This window comes from Pteropus alecto, unplaced genomic scaffold (genome assembly GCF_000325575.1).
Source record: "Pteropus alecto unplaced genomic scaffold, ASM32557v1 scaffold21, whole genome shotgun sequence".
Classification (NCBI taxonomy): Eukaryota; Metazoa; Chordata; class Mammalia; order Chiroptera; family Pteropodidae; genus Pteropus; species Pteropus alecto.
This window is the reverse complement of record NW_006436282.1, coordinates 21,767,377-21,775,547: the sequence shown is the minus strand read 5'-3', so window position 1 is coordinate 21,775,547 and position 8,171 is coordinate 21,767,377. Positions and strand designations below refer to the sequence as shown.

The window sequence follows — 8,171 nt, the reverse complement described above, 5'->3', positions numbered from 1 at the left end:
GGGGGGGCGGGGAAACAACTTAAAATAGTTAAGAGAAAAAAGATTGAGAAAAGAACATGACAATTACCAAGCTCAATGAAGAGGGTCCATATCTGTCACACTCATTACTATCAGCACCTAGCATATAGTGGAGCTTAATAATACATAAAATTTCAAGCATAAAAGAACTATACAAAACATGAGAACTATACCAAAAAAATTAAGAATTTAATTAGACGTAAAAAAAATTTATACATCAATGGTTCTTAATCAATTTAGGATGATAGACCCCTTTCATGATCCCATGAAAATTATGAACTATTCCTCTAAAAAATGAAACCACAAAATTTTGTATGGAATTTCGAAATCTTTATGGACCACCTGAAGTTTATCCATGAACTCCTCAGGGACCTATCGTCTATACACAAAGGACTTCTTTCTATAACTAGATGTGATTTTAGTATTTACTTTACTACAAATAAAAATAACAGACAACTCTGCTTTGAATCGCTTGAGACGATACCAGATGACCATTGCACTTTTTTGTTAGTTTTTTTAAATTCGACCATTACACTCATGTTGTTTGATAGAAGACTTGAAAAATAATATCAAGCCGTCTTTTAGATAAAGAATTCTACTTATAATTTTCTTTCAGGTACAAGAGCTAATAGCTAATTAAAGTTTATTGAAAATATTTTTTATAGTTTGATCTCATTTTTCTTTACTCTTATTGATAACTCATTATATAACCAAAAATAGTGCATTTTCCTTAAACCATAAGGATAGTCAAGAGTCATGTCACAGTGTGGCAGGCAGAAGAGCCCTCCAAAGATGTCGATACCCTGATCTCTAGAACCCTGCTAGGTTACACGCCACTACACAGCAAGGTGGAATTAAGGTTGGTAATCAATGATCTTAAAATAGGGAGTTACCCTAGATTATCTGGGTAGGCCCAACTTAATCACAAGGCTCCTTAAGAAGTGTGGAAAAGTACGGCAGAAGAGTCAAAACCAAAGAGATGGCAGTTTGAGAAAAACTTGGCCCACGGTTGTGCTCACTTTGTGAAGATGAAAGAGTCGTCATAAGCCGAGAAACGCAAGCGGAATGGAAGAGAAAAGGAAACGAGTTCTCCCTTCTACTTCCAAAAGCAGTCGCAGACCGTCATTTTAGCCCAGCAAGGCTTATTCTGTACCTCTGACCTCCATAACTGTAAGAAATTTATGTGCACATATCCATAAAGATGTTTATTACGATGCTGGAAAAGTGTAAACATCTTAAATGCTTACCAATAGAACGATTAAATAAACTATGTTATGTGCATATTATAAAACGGTAAGTGCTAAGCAGTTAGAAAGTTACATTTATTTGTTCTCCCTAATAAAAAACCTTCTAAACACTTTAAAGAGAAAAAAAGCAGGTTTTAGAATATAGTATGACCACATACTATAACAGCTTCCATTATAAAATCTCATACAAAATGAAACTGTTTTACTCTGTACTTATAAGCATGTAAATGATTTTATTAAAAAGTTAGGAAGTAAAAAAAAGTTAGGAAGTACACATCTGGGAAAAAGAATGGAATCACTAGAAGAGAACTGAAAGTGACTTTCATTTTTCTGAATTGTCTAAATTTCATAGAATTGGATTCATGTTTCTTCTGCAAAAAGAGGACTTGCAGTTAAAGATGAAAGCCTGATCCAATTTATCAGGCTCTGCTCAGTCCAAACATCCTACTAAAATCATTTAAAATGTATTTTTAAAGAAAATAAGCTTACAAAAGGATAGAGAAAATTTTATAAAAAGTGATACCATTAGACTATTAAAAGAAAGTAAATGAGTGGTTATTTTAATTGCAGAACTCATAGAGCAGAGAAGCAACCTGATTTACACCAAGCACAGGAATTGGCAGACACAAGAGGCCTAAAAAGACAAATATTCACTGCAGGTCTCTGTCAAAAGCAATTAGAGCTCCCCAGTTGTCCCCCCTGACTTCAAGCAGCTAGGCAACTGTTCCTCCCCAACTCTGGCATTGACTAGAGGTTTGTTATTTGAAGAGGGCATTTTCTTACTGGGGGGCAATAGAAATATCTAAAGGCAGAGGTATCTACTGATACTGAATATGAAGATTAGATGAAAGTACCATATTGAGTGTTAAGATTCTCAACTTTCTTTTCACTCTGCTCCTAAAACAGTGGTATATAAAAGTATGCACTCCAGGTAAGAAAAGAGAAACAGCATTCTGGAAAATATGACCAGCCCCAGAGAAAAAGACAAGAATTTAATATTCCTAAGAGCCCACAGAGATGACCCTACATGCATAGAGAGCTTTACAATTACCTTTTTCAGTGTCTTACTTCATTTAAAGTATGAGTAACCAGCAAAAGATCACCAAACATTTGAAGAACCTAATGAAAGAAACCAAAGAAAGAGAAAAAAGCAACTGGAAAGAAACTGAGTAATAAAGTGGGGAGGGAGCGTATTTATACACACGTACGCACACATAAGTACGTATCATTAATATTCTTAGAAAAGGGTATTATACCCACAAAACAGTGCATAAAAAAACCCACAGTAAAAAAATACTATTATTTTAATCTCTCAGATTAAAAAAGATTAGAGAAACAAAAATCAACTAAAGGGTTAGAAGATAAAGTTGGGGGGGAATCCCCTCAAGAAGAAAAAGCAAAGAGATTTTAAAGAGGAGGAAGAGGAGGAGGAGGAGGGGAGGGGGGAGAAGGAAGAAGGGGGGAAGGGGAGAAAAAGGACCAAAAAGATAAAGGAAAGACTCCCTCAGGGTGTCCAACACTGAAATAATAATAGTAGAGGAAATCATTCAAAAACTACCCGAATATACAGTGCAATGGATGAACACAGATCCAACTCAAGACACAGCATAATGAAATCTTGTAATCCCAGGATAAAAGATCCTAAAAGCTTGGGGTGGGGGCAGGAGGAAGAGGAGTTTCATACACAGGATCAAAAACCAGAATGCCATCAAGTGTGCTCAGAAGCAATGCCAGAAGCCAGAAAGCAACTGAGCAACACATTTAAAATTCCGAGGCAAATAAGTTCAAACCTAGAATTCTCTATCAAGCCAAACTATCAACCAAGAGTGAGGGTAGAAATAAAATATTTTCTTTCAGATATTGAAGTAGCAATGTCTTTGACTTCACGCACATTCTCTCTCAGTAAGACGTAGGAGATTGCGTTCCACTAAAAACAATTAAATACATCAAGAAAGAGACCAAGGAACTAGATGCAAATGGTATCCCCGGGAAGTTAATGAACAGACCTCACCCAAGAGCTAATTCAGAGTAGAGCTGGTCAGAGGCCCCAGGAGAGACTTCAACATGAAGATGAAATTCACAGAATATGGAGTTTATGAACAATCTGGAAGGAGATTTATACATCGATGGGAGGGTTTGGGGACTACACACAAAACTGAACCAATTTGTCTACGGCCATGCCACCCCGAACGTGCTCGATCTCGTCGGATCTCAGAAACTAAGCAGGGTCGGGTCTGGTTAGTACTCGGTTGGGAGACCACCTAGGAATACCAGGTGCTGTAGGCGTTAAAAAACAAACAAACAAACCAATTTTTCAGTTTGTGCAGGAAACTGAACAACTGCCGACTGTGCAGAGGATGCTAAAGTAGAATAAATTAGGTCCCATAAACTTCACAATTAAGATACAGAGTAACATTTAAAACACAACAACTGCGCAAAGCTGTGTAACTTGATTCTCATCTCCAAATAACAGCCAATTGCTCTCCACACTTATGAGACTCAAATGAGTTAATGCTTATAAAATCACTTTCCTAATCCATAAAGTACCATATAAAAATCGTATCAGTTCAATATTTATGGACACCAAAAGTGGCCTATAATATTAAATAGTCTTCATTTGTTTTGTTTCAAGAAATTAATGACACTCCTCTGAAGGACTCTGTATGAGGCAAGACGGTGGACGGAGTGAACAATGGGAGTTATTGAGGAACTGAGGGTTCAAGGTGACCAGATGTGCTGTCTTGAAGAAATGCTGTGAGAGAGTCAAGACCTCAGAGCTCTCGGAACAGTGGACACCAAAGCACCAGCAAAGTAGCGAATTGTTTTATCAAATGCCACAGCTACACAATAACCATAAAAATGCTCATTTTTCAGATTCTGCCCTGGAGAAGTAGCACACGTTTAACAACAACACTGAACTATCTTAACTTCTCACCAACCACCCCTCTCCAACCATCTCTAACCACCCATAACATATTCACATTAAGAACATTTTGTAGCATATTCAAATGATTATATATACCAAAAAAAAGCTATTAAGCACGACATAATTTTATTTCTAAGACAATTTTATTTGTCCCCATTTGTATAGTCCACATTATACCTATTTTCTTTGGTTTGAAATTGTTTACATATATTTATACTTTGTCAATAAAATGTATTACTTCTTCCTGGAGCAATGTTTTTATATATGGTTTAAATAAACTATAATCTGGTGATCAATAACCTTGTTACCAAACACGTTTTGCAGAACACTGAATATTTACAAAGGCTTTGTCATGTGACTAGCACAGTCAATGTGCTATAAGGCTTAATTCAAATATTCAAGGGAGACTCTTGGAAACAACACGTTATCAAAATAATAATAAAAACTAAAACTAAAATTTTAGATTATTTTTGCAAAATCTGAGAAGTAGAAAGTACATGGTCTTCCTGAAGAGGGTGGAAATAGGGAGTAGGGTATGAATCTTGAATGTTTTCATTTTTGATAGGAAGGTTCAAATGCTAGTTAAAAGTATAAAGGTATAATGTACCTTATGTGAAGTACTTTAATCCTCACCACACTACAAAGTCTTCTGATCTTAGAAATGAGAAAATTAAGGTATAGAGGGGTTCTGCTTAAGGTCACATAGCATAGATGGACTCAATCCAGGTGGCTTGACTTGAAGACCCAGACTCTTCCCCCATATTAACAGAATGCAGCCCGCACATACAAAGCATTCCATCTCCCTTACTTCAGTGATTGACTTATACGCATATGACTTAAACTGGGCTAATCAGAGTCATTCTGCTGGAGTGAAAATACTCCCTTTAGCTCTCTCAGATCACAGGTAGATGGAATTAACAGTGAGCCTCCATGCCATCAGCTTAAATGAAGAGGATAAAAACTAGGAAAAAAGCAAAAGAAAGCCAGGGTGTGAGTTGTGGGTTGTGGGTTGTGGATGTGCACACAAACACACAAAATTGTTAAATTTCAGCTCCAGGGACCCTGGTTCCTTCACTTGTTCCTTCAATTCTGTGAGCTACCCTAGGATTCTTTCTAATAATTTGAGACAATGTATTGTTTATCCACTTAATGCTATTTGAGTTGTGTTTCTATCATTTGCAACTGAAAAAGTCAAGATTCTCTGACCACAATGCAATACTTCTAAACACAAGAAATAACAAAAAGGATAGCAAAAATAATAGTAAGTTTACCGCTAAAAATGTTAAAGCCACACTTAAGAAATGGAAAATAAATAAACGAAGCAGCTAGGAGAAAGAAAATTAACTTTACAAATGAGGAAGAAACTAAGAGATAAGAGCAGAGGTAATGAAATAATAATAAAAATAGTAAAATTCATTGTTCAAACCAAGAGCTGGCTCTTTAAAACAAATTACATGTAATAACCCATTATGTATATATGGTTTGTTCTTTTTTTTCCTTGGCTCACATGTATACGAGTAAGATAAATTAATAAACTATCATAGATTGGTAACAATTCAAAAAATTAGGATACACAAGATGGTCAGAATTCATTAAATTCAAATGATAGAATGTAGTTATTCTTTGATATACTAAATTTCTTTATTGTAAAAAAAAAAAGCACTGAATAGAATAATGATTCAGACAGACAGACATTCGAAATGCATCTACCTATGAAAGCAGAGATCTGTGTCTTATTTCTTCACTCTGTATCCTTTGGACAGTGCACAGCAAAGTAGGTCCTTATTAAATATTTATTGAGTGAATGGTAAAATACTGGGCAATCATTTAAAAATCATGTTATAAAAAGAATTTAAATTGATGGAAGCAACTGATGAAGTGGAAAGAACATGTTATCAAAGACTCTGTAACCCACGAATCAAAGAGGAAATCAAAAGGTGAATCAGAAGACATTTTTAATTGAATGTTAACAAACAACATTTTAAAATTTGTGCAACTCAGCTAACGTAATTCTTGGAGAAAAACGTGTAACTTTAAAAACTTGTATTAGAACATCAGAAAGGTTTAAAATCAAGACTAAGAAGAATGAATTTCCCAAATTGTGTCTCTAAAACATATATATAATGGATATCAACATTTCATTCTGGTTATTTCTGGTGGTAAGATCACAACGGTTTTCAATTTCTTACACGTGCCTTTTTGTATTTTAGTTTTCTCTAATAAATACACATTATTTTTGTAATAAAAAAAAAATTTGAACAACTTCTTTTCCTTGTAGTCCTATTCTAATTGTTAGCCTCCTACTCTGCCTGTCCCTTAAAAGTTCTTGCTCCCTAGGATTTCATGCTTGCTCCTCCTCAATTTATATCCATCCCTTAGTAATCTTATTTACTTTTTAGCTTCACTTACAATCAATCTGCAAATTGACAATTTCTCATTTTTGTATGACCCAGAGATTCGTTATTTCAAATTGCTTAAAGGATGCTATAGGATGAAAATCCTATAGCCGCTCAAAGTTTAACAAGCCTAAAAAAGGCCTCATCATTTCCTAAAATGGGTCTTTCCCTCTTCATTTTTAATATCGGTTAATGACATCACTATGCACCCAGGTTTGCAATCCTATCAATTCTACCTTAGACATCTCAATCAAATCCAACTTTTCCTCTCCCTCACCAATGCCATGATTTCAGTTCAGGTACCCACCAACTATTATTCTAAAAGAGTCCTCGCTTAACTTCCTACTACCACTGTCCACTCTGAACAAGCAATTTACTTATGACTAGGGCTGTTGTACAGCTTCAAAGGCTGAGCACTGAACTCTACTCAGGAAGGTTGCTAACCACATAAACTATGACTGTAATGGTGACCTCCGGTCCGATCGTGATACTCTGCTAAAACTTCGTTAAGTGAAACAAACTTACAGCACTATAAAATCCTTCAACTGGCCCAAACCTATTTGTCTGGCTTCGAGTTCTCATCTCTCCTCCTTGCACCTTACAATCCAGACACATTTAACTTTCTAGTATGCCCTACTAAAATCCAAGGCTTTTGTGGGTGCTTTTAGTCTGTAGTGTCCTTTCCTGAATAAAACTTGTAAATCCTTCGAAACACAGTTCAAATGTTATCTTCCTCTGTGAAGTATTCTTTGACTGCCCTAGACAATGACAACTTACAAGACATTGTTAACAGTCCTCTTATAGTACTGGTTACAGTGTATAACAATGTCAAATTCAAGGAGTGCTGAACAAGAACAGGAAGGAGCCCCATGTCTGTACCCCTAACGACACAATACTCAGCCTCAGAGGGGCTCAATTCATGTTTACTAAAGCAACATTTCCACATACATTATTATAACTTTTTCAAAGTAAATTAAAAAATGAGTTTAAAGTTAGAAAAGGTGTGTGTTTAGCCGGCCAACCTTAGTTTAAATCAATGTGGCAGACAGCCTTTAGGTTACTCACACATGACCCCTGCCTCCTGATATTTACACCTGCCTGAGTGTGAACAAGACTTGCGACTTGGTTCCAACCAATGAACTGCAGCAAAAGCGATGGCCTGTATGTGACCACATGCACACATTTACATAAGAGTGTTGCACTAGCCCATCCTGCTAGACTCTCTCCTCTGCTGGCTTTGAAGAAGCAAACTGGCATGAGCTTAACAACCATGAGGAAATTGGAAGCGGACCCTATTGCAGCTGAGTCTCTACATAACCCTTTTCTGGCCAACACCTTGATTCCAGTCTTGCAGAGAACCCACGTTAAGCTACTCTCAGAGTCCTGACCCACAGAAACTGTGAGATAATAAATAGGTGCTGTTTAAGGCAGCTAAATCTGTAGTAATTTCTTAAAAATCTGCATAGAAAACTAATACAATCAGGACCTAAGGTATTTCTGAACATTTTGTTCACACAAAGGCCATGTTTGCTCCAATTTCTAACAAGTATACAACAAACTTATTAGTTAATGAAGTTAAGTACA

General features: G+C 36.1%; 1 pseudogene; it reads left to right on the top strand.

The window, feature by feature from the left end:
* The first annotated feature begins 3,432 nt into the window (after nucleotides 1-3,432).
* LOC112479789 lies at nucleotides 3,433-3,551 on the top strand (annotated as a pseudogene).
* The last annotated feature ends 4,620 nt before the right edge of the window (nucleotides 3,552-8,171 follow it).